This window comes from Ixodes scapularis, unplaced genomic scaffold (genome assembly GCF_016920785.2).
Source record: "Ixodes scapularis isolate PalLabHiFi unplaced genomic scaffold, ASM1692078v2 PGA_scaffold2__306_contigs__length_199485367, whole genome shotgun sequence".
Classification (NCBI taxonomy): Eukaryota; Metazoa; Arthropoda; class Arachnida; order Ixodida; family Ixodidae; genus Ixodes; species Ixodes scapularis.
Genome location: NW_024609857.1, coordinates 50,926,728 through 50,943,797, shown reverse-complemented (window position 1 = coordinate 50,943,797; position 17,070 = coordinate 50,926,728). Strand labels below are relative to the sequence as shown.

The 17,070-nt window shown below is 46.2% G+C and overlaps 1 protein-coding gene and 1 non-coding gene across 2 annotated transcripts in view; both read left to right on the top strand.

Moving 5' to 3' along the window:
* The first annotated feature begins 9,638 nt into the window (after positions 1–9,638).
* The window catches only part of LOC8052874 (cubilin), a 217,969-nt gene continuing 210,537 nt past the window's right edge, over positions 9,639–17,070 (top strand). The window contains exon 1 of the mRNA XM_042291858.1: positions 9,639–9,702. The gene's annotated coding sequence lies outside the window, so the exon portion shown is untranslated. The remainder of the gene's footprint in view (positions 9,703–17,070) is intronic.
* On the top strand, positions 10,877–10,958 carry Trnas-gga. The gene has a single exon. It is a non-coding gene; the product is annotated as a tRNA-Ser (tRNA).

Below are 17,070 nucleotides of genomic sequence, written 5' to 3'. Positions count from 1 at the left end.
CGCAACACGTCGCTGTGCAAACGCAGTCCAAGACGAAGCATAAAAATGGCGGATTTAGGACAACCATTTGGAGTCTAATGTTCAAATAAAACGACGTAATGTTGTTAAAAACGCCCGCCGCATTTTACTCACGGTATGCGTCGGGAATCTTCCACATCTTAAAACGAAACGAAGGGAGATTTACTTTTAAAAACGCTCGCTGCGTCCTCCCGGACCAGTTTGACTGGATCAGCTGACGACGACGGGACGGAACCCGTTGAACCTCAACCCCACAGAAACTAATTTGGGCTCCGTGTTAGTGTGGGTGTCTACTTCCAAGCACCGCACCACACACACCACGAACGTTTCAGTTCGAACGCATCGCCGTGTTGCACCAAACAGAACGAGATCGCCGAAGTCAACGCGGCGCTGTCGTGAACGTTGGCTTGTGGTTGCGCACTCGTGGACCCTGTGCCTCCCTTCGCTTTCGAAGCACACACGACGATTACGAATGATACCTTCCGTCTTCCGGGAACATCACAGGGGCACTTCTCCGGTTACGTCTTCGCTATGTGCTCGTAAACCGCGCAAATTCTCGTGTCTCGTCAAACCAAAACAATATCGGCGCCATGTTTAACGTGCATTGTTGTCAGATCTTACCGGACGTCGAGACGTTGCCAACGTTGCGTCGTTCCACTCCGCAGCCAAGTCAACCAAAGGGCGAATCCAAGAGTGAGGGCGGGACGTAGTTCTCCTCCGCGTGGGTCGAAAGAGCGGGAGTTTCAAATATGAAGAGGTTCCTACTCCGACTATATTACGTCCTGTGGCGTAAATATTACTACAAAAAATTCCTGTTTTCGCGGAAGATTTGTTTTGTTATACGCTTGTCCCAATTAGGCTGTTTAAAAATACACTTTTTTTTCTTTGCAGTTACCCTTTAACGCTCGCGCGCTCAACTAGAACAGTAATTTATGATGGGCTTGAGCTCCCTGATGTTACTATTGGACTCGCTGCAAGATATAAAGATTGAAAAGGGAGGAACGAAAGAGTGGTTTCATGTACCGGGTGACTGGGGAAAAAAAACAAAAAAACTTATAGTTGTACGTTTAGTTTTGCCCAAAATACGTTGCTTGGAACGCTACTCCGTCTTGTGTGTTTAGTCTTATATTCCGCCCATGCATCGAAAGTGGACCCGAGGTGGCAACAAATGACATCACGAAAGCCGGAGTGTCACGCTGTCCGAGGTCGCGATCCTGGCGGTTGGTGGTAGAAACCGAAACCTGGAAACGCGCCCAATTTCAGTGTTTTCACGGAGCGCCGTAAGATGCTATCCCTGCCTTAGACCTTTCTAAAAAGAGTTCACTTAGTGGTTTCCGACGATGCTTAACAAGTTTCTCAGTGGAACCATATATTTATTTTCACTGATGAAAAAAGAATGTTAGTAAATTTTAGTCAATTATCATGCTAATTTGTATGTTTCTGCAACCTTTGTCGTCATATAAATATATCAGTGTGTCGAACCAAAAAAAATACGGGTTCGGTTACGGTTCAGGTTCAGGTAAATTTATTTTGTTCCGGTTCAGTTCCGGTTCGATTAATTCGATCCTCGAACCGGTTCGCGAACCGGTTCGGGGCGCTGAACCGGTTCGCGAACCGGTTCGGAAATTATAAATGACAAATTGCAACATCAAAATAAATTACAAATAAATCATCTGAAATCAGCACATACGAAACGGGATACATCGTAGTGTAAGGCTCAGGGATTTCTACCAGGAATGGTTTCTTTATGTGCACTCAAAGGTTACCTCACCGACGTTTACGCATTCGGACTTCATCTAATTGGGTCCGACGCAGTAGCTGTAAAATCCGCGACCTCCTTACAAACCCACTTACAAGCAGAACTCGCTAACTATCCCGCCACCTCGGCGTGTAAGCAATTGAAGGAGCAGTGGGGAGAAAATACAGCTTTCTTTATTTGAACTAGCCTTCGGTAACTCAAATTAGACCCTTAAAGAAGTTTTCATTAAACAAGATACGGAATATGAAAAACACTTCACCGAACGCAACGCCAGAAGGACGTAATAGGATAAATATTAAAATAGAAGAGTTCGCTGTCTCACAAATATGTTAGCTTCTAGGTGCCTATACGAAACCGGATGCATTATTATCAAACTCCACAGCCTTTTCATTTCTCATTCCGATGGAAGCAAGCTTCAAGAACTCGCGCGTTCTAGAAACGTGTTATGAAATGAGCACACAGCAGCATTTAGGATTTACGAGATTGTAGAAAAATAAAATCCCGTGACGCGTTTTTTTTTTTTTTTCGCACAGCTTTTCAATTCTTTTTTTTCCGTGCAAGCCACGACCAGCGCAATACTGGTTCCTATGTCAAGATTCATGGATGCAGCGTTTGTCAAGATTCATGGATGCAGCGTTTATATTCCTGGGACTGAGTGGAGAAGAAAAATATGTAAGCGAGGTATGTGTCAGTTGACGGCACTTAAAAAAACAAATGGCATTGCTAGCACATTCATTGTCAACAGCGCGTGGCCGAACCGTTTTGACATGAGCCGGTAACCGTTATTTTTTTTCCGGTTCAGTTCCGGTTCGGGTTCATCGCGATAACAATATAACGGTTCGGGTTCGGGTTCAGTTCCGGAAAAAATAGGGGTTCGGTTCCGGTTTTTGGTTCGGTTCGGTTCCGGTTCGACACCCTGATATATATATATATATATATATATATATATATATATATATGAGTAAAGCTATACGCACTCCGGAGTGCACTTCGGACGGAATGGCTATACGCACTCCGCGGAGAGCTCATGCCGCTCGGGCCACCCTTTTTGAACGGCGCGTGTATCACTGGGGAGCTAGTTAACACAGCCCCCCGCCTGGGTTCACGCCGCTTCGCGGCGACAGTATGCGGCTGTTAATTACAAAACTTAACCAGTACACGCCGCTTCGCGGCGTCCAGCCGGCAACCCAAGCCCCGCTGCCCCCGATCGCACCTCCGGAAAGGGAGTCCAATACCATTTAGTTCTGCGAAGTTTCGTCGACAACATTCGGTATTTACTGTTCGAAATGTCGTAAATATCGCCTAATGCCTCGACAAAACAAAATGTTCCGAGAAAAAAAGAAAAAGAAAGTAGGATCGAACCTGCGTCCACTTGCGTATAAAGCGGACACCTTAACCCCTATGCTATGCCATCGCTCAGAAAACTCGTTGTGACCATTTGTTTTATTTGAGTTTACCGGAGTGCGTATAGCCATTCCGTCCGAAGTGCACTCGGGAGTGCGTATAGCTTTACTCTATCTATATATTGGGTGTCCCAAGTCACGAGGCTCGATCTAAAATGGACTAAAAATCGACGCCTGCAAGTAGCAATCTAAACTTTTCGTGAAAGGTGTATTTCACAGGTCGGTTTTTTCTTGTAAAATTAGAAAGCGTAGCTCTTTTTTTGTGACAAATAAGGCCAAGAAACTTGCCAGGGATAGCGGCGGGCGGCGACGCAGGCGACAAAGTCGAGTTGCCGGGTCTGTTTGGCGCATGTATCGATAGATGGCGCTACCACTTTATCGAGACTGCTCGCGAGCACCGTGGTTTATTAAAAGGAACATTATCGTTTTGTAATGTACCTTTGGTTTAAAAATTAAAGCGGACAACAAAAGCAATAGTTTAAAAAAAATGCGTTTGCGTGACAACGGCGCTTTTGCTGCCAACGGATTTCGTCTGCGTGTAGTCTGCTTTCTTTCGCTGGTCGGCTACACCTTCGGACGCTGCTCCTAACGCCATCTATCAAAACTCGCGCCAAACACACCCCACATCTCGACTTGGTCGAATGCGCCGCCCCCCACCGTGGACCCTGCCAAGTTTCTTGGCCCTATTTTTCACAGAAAGAGAGCTACGCGTTGTAATTTTACAAGAAAAAACCGACCTGTGAAATACACGTTTGACGAAAAACTTAGATTGCTACGTGCAGGCATCGATTTTTACGGTCTATTTCAGATCGAGCGTGGTGACTTGGGCAATATATATATATATATATATATATATATATATATATATATATATATATATATATGTATATGAGCAAGTAAGCTAGCAACTATTTGATCGGAGTGACATTTTTAACAAGGTAACGTCAACTGTGCCCGACCAATGACGCGAAAAGGCCAGTCCTCGAGGCACCGTCTGAACGCGACGGAGATATTAAACTCCTCATCCAGTGTGCCAAACACGTCGGTGCTAGCGCTTTTCAGCCAATTTCTCGCTCTTTCATTTCGTAACCTTAGGTCAATGTTGTTAGATACTGTCGGTCGGCAAGCTCCCGTAGGCACGAGCGTTCCTTTTCCTACCGGATGTTGTCACCATGTGATTGAAGCGCGCCGTTCTTGCACGCTGCATGCGGACTTTTTGAACTGCATTTGCTGAGACGCGCCACAACGTGCAAGGGTTGCGCTTCAGTGAACTGATGACGATCATTTAAGGGAAAAAGGGTTGGAGGGGGGGGGGGGGGTGCTTTGTGTATTGATGAGAGTTTTTCAACACAGAGATGAGCAAGTAAGCAAGTAACGTTTCCTGAAGCCTACAGAGCAAAGTTTTGGGTTTCTTATAGTTAAAATATTTTTGTATTTGCTTTATTTTTGTTTTTCGTTTTAAAGATGACATACAGGAGTATTAAAAGGCAACATCGCTCGACGTTTCGAGCAAAGTAATTGAGTGATATCGCCCTATTGGTTCATAAAATGATTGTAACCCGAATGACTACCTAATCGGGTATTGAAAATGCAATCATCAGCTTTCATGTGTGTCTTCAGCGGCTGAGCTTCACTGCTCGTAATTGTACTGCGTGTTTGTTTAGCCAGCGGGAAGTTAGTGAGCCCTAATAGGCGTCTCGTGTCTTCGTTGTAGATTAAAACTTTGGCCAGTGCACTACCACTGCGAGCCTGCAGGGTCTTGAACGTGCATGACGCAATAGTGAGTTGAGCTGCTGCTCGAGCTATACTCGATCAATTGAGCTTTTCTATTTATGTCTCTGTCAGGCTACGACAGGAGGACATCCAGAATACACCGGATATTAAACCTTTATTTAGTGCGGCATTCAACTGGAAGCATGGCGAATTCAACCAGCTGGGAACGAACATAAAAATAACGAAAACATCCGGCGATTATGGGAAATCCGGGCAACGCGACGATGGGTTTTAGTAGCAGGTCTTTTAAACGGTCCTTAATCTCCCCACAACATTTGCATATTAGGACAGGTATTTCTCAAAATAAGATTTTCCCTAAAAATATCTTTTAGCGCAATATGTTACGTTGTGTTACAGATTTTAAACTAAAATCGATTCCGAAACATGCTTCTATGCTGAAACGTCGATTCGACCCAAAACCGAAGCATATTTGTACATGTTATGCTAGAAAAGTATTGTTTAAGAAGAGTCCTTTATCTTTTTTACATGTGTGTCCTATCCAGGCATATATAAAAATTGGTTTGGGAGTGCAATGTCCCTTTAAGCCTCCCCCCCCCCCCCCCCCCCCCCCAAGAACTCAAGGTCGAGCTCGGATTACCGAAGAAGAATTCGTCCAGGGAACGAGTCGTTGGTAAACAGGAATTTCAACTCAAAATATTTTGGGGTTGGGCAAGTTGGTACATGTTAGATTCGAAAAGCGCCAAACAACCATGGACAACAGAAAGAATTTGATGAAACAATCGCGCCGTCTTCTCGATCGAAGAACAGGCCGTTCATTTATTTATTTTATTTTATTTTATTTTTATTTATTTAAGAATACTGTCAGCCTTCACTTGAAGGCTGACAGTATTCTGTCAGCCTTCAAGCTTCCCTAACAGGCGTCTGGCTGTGGCAGACGCCTGTTAGGGAAGCTTCGGCGGTCAGAAGTTGGGACGCCCCGAGGACAGCGACACTCGCGTTCTCTAATGCTTTCTTTTCAAAACTCCTACTCCCAACCGACAGGATCGCGACATTGGACAACCTTACACTCCGGCTTTTGTGACGTCATTTGTTGCCGCTTCGGGTCAGCTTTCGATCCATTGGGCGGAAGAAGACGCGAAACACACCAGTCGGAGACGCGGTTCAGGCACCGTAAGCGATACTCAATAGAGGGTTTTAGGGAACCGCCTTTGTACATCGGATACGCTGCGATGGGCCCTCAGGTACGAACTGCGCATATGCGACTTTTCTGCGGCAGCGCATGCGCAGTTCGTACCGGAAGGCCCATCGTACCGTATCGGATGTGCAAAAACGGTTCCCTAAAACTCTATTGCATACGTACACCACTTTTTTTTACTCCGGTAGTTGTTAGGTACTTGTCCCGCGGTTTTGCGACGGCGTGAGCGTAAACGAAACGTTTCCACGCAAAATTTGGCGGGAAAATTATCTCAAGTGACTTGGCGTCACGGGACCTAAAGACAAATTCAGGTTCCTCGTTAAATATAGCGGAAAGAAATGCGTGACGTGATCAAAGTACCAATTCAGTTTTCCCGCTAAATTCGACGGAAATATTGACGTCACGTGACCTATGTACCAATTCAGTTTCTCCGCTGAATTCGGAGGTAAAACGCATTACGACCTTAAAATCATTATTCGTCAACATCGTCATTTGAGTATCATATCACCGTCTTCGCTTCCTCGGTGGCTCCTCGTTCTTTTTCCGGCACTCGTCGAATACAGACGCAAGAATGGCAGGCTCCCGCGGAGTTCTGATAACGACTTCCGCGGGCTGCGGTGACTCGGCTATCGGGATTATTGCTGCTACCAAGTATTACCGTATCGTTTTGCCTTCAGTGCCGTCCGGAGAGGCGAGGAAACGTGTGTGTGTGTATATATATATGTACAACACGGGCACTCCACACCATCGTACGTGGCCTCCGAGGAGGATATAAACGAATATGTGCAGATGAATGAACCGTACTTAATCCAATGAATCAAAGAATCACAGTTTTCAGGAACCCGCCGAAAGCCAAAAAACGGCGGAGCCAGGATATGCAATATACATATGCAATATACAGTGTCGACGACAGTCACTTCATGACGATCGGAAGGAATCCGGCTTGTTATAGGACACGTTTTATAAAAAAAACATTTTTTTTTTTGCATAGTAGTAATTTAAATGATCTACCGTGTCTATGCCGTCCCCACACCCCGGACCCGACCCTACCCGCTATTTTTCGAGAATACCGGGAACATAGCCGGGAAGAGTTATTGGAGACTGTATCAACAAAAATAATCCCGAAGACCGTTGAACGGCCCGCGTCGCGAACTGCTTGACTTTGACTTTCTTCGTTTGTTTCCTGCGAAGGCCGAGCGGGCTATGAGCTTTGGTATTCCCTGGTTTTCAATGTGGAAGGTAATATAAAAAGGGTGAGCATCCTGAACAGGCAAATGAAGTAAAAACTTTAAGAAAAGCTGTCGAACCCCGAATGCGCAGTGCAGGAAGGGTGTCGCGCTGAGCGGGTCGGCTCAGGCGTGTGGCAGATATTTCTGACTAATAGGGGTCACTCGAGTCGCAAAATGGCAGCGGTCAGAAAGCTCTTTTTGCAAAAAATCTGTACACCTTGGGAAAATCGACGGCACGTGAACTATATGTCAACTCAATTTGCCCGCTGAATTTAGCGGGAAAATTCGCGTCTTGTGGCCAAAACATCAATTCAGTTTCCCTGCTAAATTAGGCCAGAAATGGAAGTCACTTGACCTATACACCAAATCAGTTACCCGCAAAATATAGCGGGAGAATAGACGTCACGTGACGTACAGACCGTTTTATCGTGGGCAGCACAATTTTGAATACTGATGCACCATCTCGCGAGCGTCATGTTGCGCGGCCATGCTGAGTGGTTAGAAACGTAGGCGAAAGTGCTCCTCGGGGCTTCCGCCTGTGCTTATGGCATCCGCCACTGCGGAGACGCCGACAGAAATTGGGGGTGAGTACTCAGAATATTGTATCAGTTTACAGCGATTGAATTTACCTTCAGGTTTGTGTCGTTTCAGATGCAATACGCCGATAATATTTCGAGCGTTTCGTGTATTCCACACGTTGCAAAACAGCTGACTGTACAAGCGACACCCCAGAAATTTTCTAAACAAAAAGCCTCGGGGTTTTTTTTTTTCTGATAAGTTTAGTTTTAGCTTTCATTTGCATAAATGGCAACTTTTGGCCCACACCTGATGTTATAAAAAGATTTGAAATACCACCGTGCAAGAGTACTGGTAGCGTTCGATAGAACCGGTACCAACAGGCATAGAAAAAATATCTTCGTACGACAATTATTTACTTCCCTGACGATTTTTATAACAGCATTGTAAGAACGTACTTTCATATTTTAAAGGTATTGTCTCTGACAGCTAGAAGCCAGAGCTGGTAGCCTTATCTTTGGCCGTTGCTCCTGTTAAAAAAGAGTTCGCTCAGTTGAGGTGCCTCCTTGAGCAAGGAGCCCGCACTGGACGTCATATTTGAGGGCACAGTTTAAAGCGCATGCTCAGAACCAGCTCACATTAATAGGCTGCTATGACCGGCAATATTGATGGTGTGGATTGCACGTTTCAAAACAACTGTTAAAGCTTGCTATTAGCAGGAGTTCAGCAGTCGGGCACACATCTGTGGCCGCGCGGCCGCTAGTTAATACTCACTATACCCTAGTAGTGGCATTGCCATTCCGGTTGATGTGCAGGAGAAAGAGCAGAGAGCAAATATTTATTAGAAGCAATAGTCGGTGAAAAAAATATAGAATTGTGCCAAATTCGTGAACCGAGCACAGCTCCTTTTCAAACGGAAATGAATCGACGATATGAAACTATTATTTATCGCCCATCTGGCGCTCGAGGCCTGGGATCGGGAGCTTGCAGCCGCGGGATGCTTGTGGGCAGCATCGCAGAGAGTCGCCCGCCGTATGCGGTCCGCGAGCCGCGAGTTTCACACCTCTGCTTACGTGAGTCTAGTTTCCCCCACGACGCGAGAGCCAACCGCCGCTATCTACGGACTATCTACGGAGAATGCCCGCCGAAAGACGAGGCTGAAAGTTAGATTAGACCTAGATAATTAGTCTGCGTTGGGGCACTGGGCATGACATTCCACGTGAATACGTCATACGCAAAGTTACAACGCAGACTGTTTTTTTTTATTTTTTTTTTAGATCTGAACATATTTTTAGTTTTGTTATCTGTAGATTGCAGCAATTGTCTCTCTCAAGTACCTTGAGAAATGGTAGACGCGCTAGATGTTTCAGAGTGTCGCACAGCATCTTATACGGAACATTTTACACCGCGAAATTAGGAGAGCTCTCTTCCGTGATTTGGAGTGGTTTTGTAGCGTATTTTTTTGTTTTTGTTTCGTTGGTATCTTCTTGATCGTGCGCGCGCTCAGATCTACCTGGCTACTGCACTAAAGGCGCCAGCAGTGAGCGCTTTCGGATCGCTCCAAATGGGCCGGGTGTATTCCGCATTAGTACCTAGTAGCCTCCAAGGCGGCCCAGTTGACAGCGCGGCGCCCCTTTGCGCCCGCAGGTTCTGGCGGCGGGCGTGGCTGGAGCGCGGGCCCGCTGGGATTCCAGCTGCGAGCGCGTCGTTCGAGGATGGAGCAGGATGGCTCGACGTCCCGGGCCGACGGCAAGCGCCGCCGCCGTCGCCTTCTCCGCCCGACCCGGGACTCGCTCCTGCTTCCTCTCTGCCTCCTCGCCAGCCTCCTTCCAGTGCAGAGGGCCTTCGGTGAGCTAGACTTCCTCTCTTTCCCTCCGATATTTATACTCACTTAGAAACATCCGCCTACTTCTGGATCGTACATTTCCTTCGTTGTCGGGAGCCATTCTCGGCCCTACAAAAACACCAGCGGAAAGCATACGCTTTATCTCGCGTGTTTCTCTCTGTGGCATTCCCCGCTTTTAGATACGCTAACAGTTCTTTGAGTCACCCGTCCTGAAAAAATATTGTCGTCACATCGAAACGTGTGCGGATGCGCGGGAGAAGGATGTTCACGTGACATCCTTCCCTCTCTCGCAGCGCGCATGCGTGGGTCGCGGGACAGGGAGGTACACAGCACGACACTCTAAACGCGAACGAGCGATTGGCAGTTTTTATTTTCTTTTTTTTTCTTCACAATGAAGTGCTGAAATTAAAACAACTACTGTGGCGGAAACTCCTCCCTCGGGGCAGTCACTTCAGCTTCAAAATGCGGTGCCGACCGATATTCCGTTTGAGTAAAACGGAAAAACGCGCTGAAATGGCCTCCGTGCTGACAGTGCCGCGCAGTGTGCCCGTGGCGTCCTCCTCTCCTTTTCATAAACAAGCGCAAGTCGCGGGACGAGGTTGTGCCGCGGTCTTTGACTTGCCTCGCAAGAAAAAAAGAGCGGTCTGAGCTGCTCTCGGATGCCAGGCTTCATCGAACGTGATTTCAAAAAATTATCCTCAGGAAGTCAAAAAGACTCTGTACGTCACAAATATTCGGCCCATTCTAAAGTATGCTTTGGGAGTTTGGGACCCCCACCAGCAGCATTTGATAACTAAATATAGAATGAATACAAAACAAAAAATTGACCGCATCTCCGCGTGGTGAATGATGTTGATTGGGGCGAAGCTCTGGTGGTGCTAATCCGCGTAGACGCTGAGCCGCAGCATGCCGAGCCTTTCGTTCGTTTTCATCCATGTCAGAAAGAGATTACGTGGTATGGAACGTGGTTATATACGCATTTGAGCATTTGACCGCAGCGCTCCCTCGTCTATAGACGTTGAGCCAATGCATGCAAAGTTTAACGCGATTATATACGCGCTTAACCGCAGCGCCCTCTCCTGTATAAACGTTGAGCGACAACATGCAACGTTCCATCCATGACAGAAGCCCCAGCTTTTGAGTTACTACCACATCTCAGAGCCCCCTACTCGTCCCGCAGTCGTGGCCGAGTGGTTAAGGCGATGGACCGGAAATCCATTGGGGTCTTTCCGCACAGGTTCGAATCCTGTCGACTGCGCAAACATATTTTTTTTCATCATTTTGTTTTGCCCTACACGAGCACGTGAACACGTGCTCACGTACTTGTGAGCACGTGAGCTCACGAGCACGAGCAGCAGCAAGATCGATGTGAGCACGGACGCCGGACGGACAAGGCTAGACCCTAAGGAGCTTCACCTTTAAAACGCCAGGTTTGTCCTTAATGTACACTCGCGTGGTCAGTGTGCAACCTCCTTGAAACGCGAGCTCAAGTGGCAGCCTCTTCAGAATCGTCGTCAATGCTTCCGCCTCAAACTCCTCAACAATATATATTACAATCAGTGTGGAATGGACAAAACAAAATATTTACTTCAACCTCACCTTAGCTCTTGGCGACTACATAAAAATGCATGTAAAAAGTACTTTTTATATCGAACAGCATATTGGCTATATCGAACTTTTCCCCCCGGGAAGGCTTCGAAAAACTCACAAACAGTCGTCTTCTAGCCTGTCCCTTCTCCCCTAAAAAAAGTGGGTGAGAAAGAAAATTCCAATTTCAGGTGGAGAACAAGATTGAACGAAGAGAAGCGATTCAGAAAAGGAAAAAAGCTAAAAAAATACCCTCTGCACGCACACACAGAAAAAAAAATTCATTCCAAAACGGTTGACCACGAAGAGAAGCGATTCACAAGGGGAGATACGCTGAAAGAACAAACTCTGCACGCAAGCAAAAAAAGAAAAAGAAAAAAAGCTTTTTAGCGCCCAGTTACAAGGCGGCAGCGAAGCGAAGAGATGAGAAAGAAAGAGAAGCTTTCGGCCTTACAACGAAAGCATCGTAGAAGTTCTCTCTAAATGGTTTTTGTTATATCGAATTACTTGCTATATCGAACTGATCGTAGCGTTTTCTGCTGTTCGTTATAAACGGGTTTGACTGTAAATTATAGAAAAAAATATTAATTCTTTCTCAAGCAAAACAGAAATTTTCAAGTACTAATCTTTACCTTGCACTATACTCAACTGGAATCATCTACCTGAAGAGATAGTCTCAACAAAGGTAAACTCTCCATCTTTTTTCTGCACTGTGAAATTCTTACTACTTATTCTTTCTACAGACTTCCAGTTTGTCTGTATATGTTTACGAGTGTGTATAGCATGGGTGGCGAAGCTGCGGCTCGCGAGCCGCATGCGGCTTTTGGCGTGTTAAAGTGCGGCTTGTGGCTCCCTCCCCTACTCCCCTCCCATCCCCCCCCCCCCACATACACACACACACACTCCCCCGCCTCCCTCCCATTCATACGAGCACTTCCCCAAAAAGAGAAATGAAACGCGTTTCAAATCGAAAGACAGGTTGCGGTTTGATAGATATGTGCTACTGCTACCTTACGCACAGTTGGACTGCTTTTGACTTGTATAGACTGAAAGTAGTTAATATTTTGTTTATTGCTCTAGACAAAAAGAAAAAAAGGGGGGGGGGGGCGGGGGGATTTTTTCCCCACCCGCCAGCTCTTGTAAGTTTCGTGGTTTAATTTGCGGCTCTTAGGCAGGGTCAGCCTGGCCACCCCTGTTGTATAGCTTTACGCTGGTCTGGGTTCTTGTTTATATTTTTGTTTCAGTTTGCATGTGATTTGCTGCGGGTAAGGCACTTTTTTGAGCTACGATTGTCTAAGTCTTAGTGTTTTTTAGCGTCACTTTCATTTTGTATTTGCCCCTCGACCATCATCATGCCCTCACGGGCCGGGGGGGGGGGGGGGGGGGGGGGTATTCAAATAAATAAATATAGAACTTAAAGTTTTTAACATGCGTCAGGTGGCAGTGGTCACACGACCTCGCGTTCCTATTTTCCTCTTTCCAATTTTGTTTTGTTTGCTTTCTCGTCGACTCTCATTTCTGTTTTTTTTTTTTCGCGCTCAGTTCTCCCTGGATGTCATTCATCATTTCCTCACTTTTCCTTCTCCTCTTCTTTTAACCGGGGTCATTCCTCCGTGTCCTTCGTTTTCTTATTTCGTGGTTCCCTGTATTTTACCTCTCGTTCGCACCTCCGATATCTCACTCTTGTTTCTTAACCAAAATCTTACCTGCTTTCCCTTCGCTTCTCCCACCTCCCTTGTATTTTCCAAAAGTCAGGCCGCCCCATTTTTATATATTGCCGTCCTTATTTTACCAAGTTTCTCCCGTCTCTTAAACCTTGCCCCCCACCCTTTCCCCAAAAATCTCCCCCTCACCTTCTTACGTTTTACAGTGCCGTTTACCTACCCACCTTTATAGTGTACCTTCTCTTCCAATGGTCTTCATACCTTTCTACTTTGCCGCATTTTATTTATCAGCTCCTTTTATCGCCTGTTTTACGTTTCTTCTCGTCCACATGCCCGGTTTCTTTCTTCTTTTTTTTTTTTTTTTTGCGCTCTTTTTTCTTGTTAGCGAGCTTTCCTTGCTCGGCGCTCCTGTCGTCGATGCACGAGGGCACTCTGCCGTGTTTGTGACTGCCCCCCCCTACCACCGCCCGTTTTCCCTGATTTCCCGTTTATATTTTGCCTTTGTCTTCGCCGTCCTTCTCCGTCCTGTCGTATACTCAAGCCGGCTTCTTTGCGGCAGAGGCATGCGTGTGTGTGCCTCGATGGTGGCGGTTGGGAGGCCGTAGCTTCTTCTCAGTCTGCCCGAGCTGCTGGCGAGACGTGGGGAAATAGGGAGGCGTTTTTTTTCTGTACACTGTCGTTGTTCGTTTGCGTCGGTTTGGCGGATTCCGGGCATAGCGGACCCCGTTTCGACGCAGCTACGTGTCTTTTCCCGGCTTTCGTTATTTTTGTTTCTTTGAATATAGAAGGCTTACAAGTTTTACGTCGCTAAGACCAGCATTTCTTTTTTTTTTTTCTCTTTCGCCGATGGGCAATTGCTTACATCTGAAGGAAGCGGCTGTCGCGTGGCTCGTGGTTTAGGAGTTTAGGAGTATATTTTGTTTTCCGAGCGACGCGAGTTTGGCAGGGCTTTTGTGCCTGTTCTTGTTGACGCCTCCGGTTGTCTAGATTCTTTCCAGTTAATTTTGTAATTAACTTGTTTTATCTTTAGGAGCTGGAAAAACACGTAAAAGTATTTGAAAAAAAAACACATTTTAAACGAGTGTTTTTAGGAAGAAAACTTATTTTAAAAAAAACACTTTCAACAGGAAAAAATGTCGGCATCGTTTTTACTTTCACACCTCGTCGAACAAATCTACAGCAGTCACTCGACTTCAATGGTACAAACAAGTGAATGTTGTAGAATATATATACAGGGTGTTTTTTTAAGCTTAACAGAATTTTTAAAAACAAACCATAAAAGCTAGGTTAATGTGGTCTGCGCAGGTGGGTTATACGGTCAGGTGGACATAGTATAGGGGACTAATTGTAACGATCAGTCGGCTAATTAGTTAAAATTTGTTAATTAACTTTTTAATTAATGAAAATACACATATAGTTCGAATTAGAAACTTGCTCAGCGTCATCGGAAACCATTTGATCGGTAAATTTCAGAAAGACTTTGAACGCGTGAGAAGCGTTGTAGTGCACTAAAGTTACCGCCCGTGGAGCAGGTACAAGGCTGGGGCTAGATAAGAGAGGAAAAAATTGCGCGGGCGCCTTGGTCCCCTCTTGCTTCTAATTTATATCAATGATCTTCCATCCACCTTAACATCAACAATCAGGCTGTTGGCAGATGATTGTCGCGCTCTACAAATTGACCTTGACAAAATTAGTAATTGGTGCTTAAAATGGAAGCTTAACATTAACATCAGAAAATGCCGACAAATAACAGTTACCAATAAAACTAATGTGATATTGACCCAGTACATCCTCCTCGCTCTCGAACTAGAAGTTGCCACGTCAAGAGACTTCAAGAAATCCCAAGAAACACGCCTGCTTGCCTATAAAACTTTAATTCTACCAAAACTAGAATATGCAAATATAATCTTGAACCCGCACCAAAAGTACCTTGTTAAAAATCCTGAAGCCTTGCCAAATAAAGCCGCCCGTTTTATTTATAACAAATACTCTTATCAAACCAGTGCCATGAGTTTAGATCAAAAATCTAGGTCCGTCGTATTTTGATATAAGAAGGAAGATTTCACGCTTGTGTTTATTTTCTTCGAATTTATTACAGTGACTATACTTTCAGACTAACTTTTTGTAGGCCTGCAACCCAGATTTCGGCCTGATGTGATGACACTCATAAAGTGGAACCCTTTGCTTCCCGCACTAATCTATTCCTCTGCATTAAATATCTGCATTAAAAAATTAGGTCATAAGAAGCCATGCTGCGAAAACAGGACAGCAAAACAAATATAGGCTTCATTTCGTCTTTGTGATCTTGAATTTTTAACGCAAACACCGTTCTATAAAAATGAAAGATGGCTATACAAGTGCTTGGAAACTACCAAAGTACAGTACTGACATGTGAAGTCAATCAGCCACCACGCACAGTGACACTGTGACGGTAGCACGGCCCTACTTGCAAACTACCCAAAAATACAAATTCGTCGTTCAGTTGTTTAGGCAGCAGGAATTTAGTCTGTCAGAGTCTGGCGACATTGTTACCCACTATAGATCAGAAATATAGCCAGTGCAGTGCGCCTGCTAGACTGGGGTCTTTAACGGGCACCACGCAGCAGGGAGTTTTAGAATAGCGCACGCTAGAGCTTTGCGTACGCAAACAATAGCGTCGTCACCACTACGCATGCGCCGAACGCAAACCAAAGTTTGCGCTTTCCGTGCGTTATATTAGTGTACGCTATTTTTTTTTAAAAATTGCGTGCGTACGCAAAGAGTCTTCGCGCTTCTCCAAGGAGGATTCGTGATGAGAAGCCTAGCTAAAGCCAAGATGAGCACAGTTAAAAAATGGCGGCTCCCAAAACCATGGCTGCGGCTGCTTTGGCGGCGTCGTGAGCGCGACGTCGGAGGGCATCCTCGTGACTGCGATCTTCAATACGGGGTGACATTGCACGCAGTTTCGAAAACCTAGTGAGGTGGGCAACGATCACCGGCAAGTTGGTGCTTCCGACGCGTGATAACATTTATCGGAGTAAAGTACACTAGGCACCTCTTGCCGAGGCGACGCAAGCGGAAACAACCAAACGACCGCTCGCGTCGCATTCTCGTGTTTAAACAAATCTAAAAAGTTACTTTGGACCAAATTACAGCATTTCGTGCGTGAAATAAAAATTGTGACTATCTTGGTGGCGTTATAAGCGCGAGATGCTTGGGCTTTTGCGTCACAGTGGAGAAACGCGATTTTAAAACTCTCTTGCCTAGAGCGTGCGCAAAATTTTTGTACATTATTCTAAAACTCCCTGATGAGTGAAAAGACAGCGGAGGCCTGTCGAAAGACGACAAATACAAAAAGGAACATAAAAAATGCAACGGGCGACTTGCTGTTTCTAGAGAACTCACACATCAAAACAATGTTCTTCAAGCCGCGTCCAGGGATCTGGGCTACTGGCGTCCCTGCGACAGGCGACCGGCGACCGGCGACCGGCGACCGGCGCCGCGGTGTCGCGCTCGTCGCAGCTTTCGCCTCTTGGCGCCTCCAGATATCACCACTGCGGAACAAACGCGCCGACGGCCGTCAACTTTGTTTTAGGGCGCAGCTCTCAGGCGCCCGTTTCCGGCTTGAGCGGCATCGCCGTGACCGTCGCCGGTGGCGTTAGCGTCGCCGTCGGCGTAACTGCGCGTTGCATTATGGGATGTCTCCCATAATGACATCACACGTGACGTCGTTATGGGAAACATCCCATAATCCGTCGCGAGGGCCACTAGGGTTACGAGTGACGTCACGAAGGTCACTCATGAAGGTCACGACCTTCATGGGGCTTTCACGAGTGACCTTCACGAGTGACGTCACGAAGGTCACGACCTTCACGAGGGTCACTAGGGTCACGAGTGACGTCACGAGGGAGGAGGAAGGGAGGGGGAGGAGGAGGGGAGGGATGATGAAGTAGGTGGAGGAGGAGGAGGATGCAGGAGGAGAGGAGGGCGTACGGAGGAGGAGGAGAGGATAGCCTCCTCTCCGCACCCTCCTTTTCTTCTTTTCAAGAGCTGTGCTCTAATTCAGCATTACGGGGAATTGTAATCGTCTTTCATTTTTTATGTTTATGTTTACATTCGCTTTCTCCTTCCTTGAGGAAC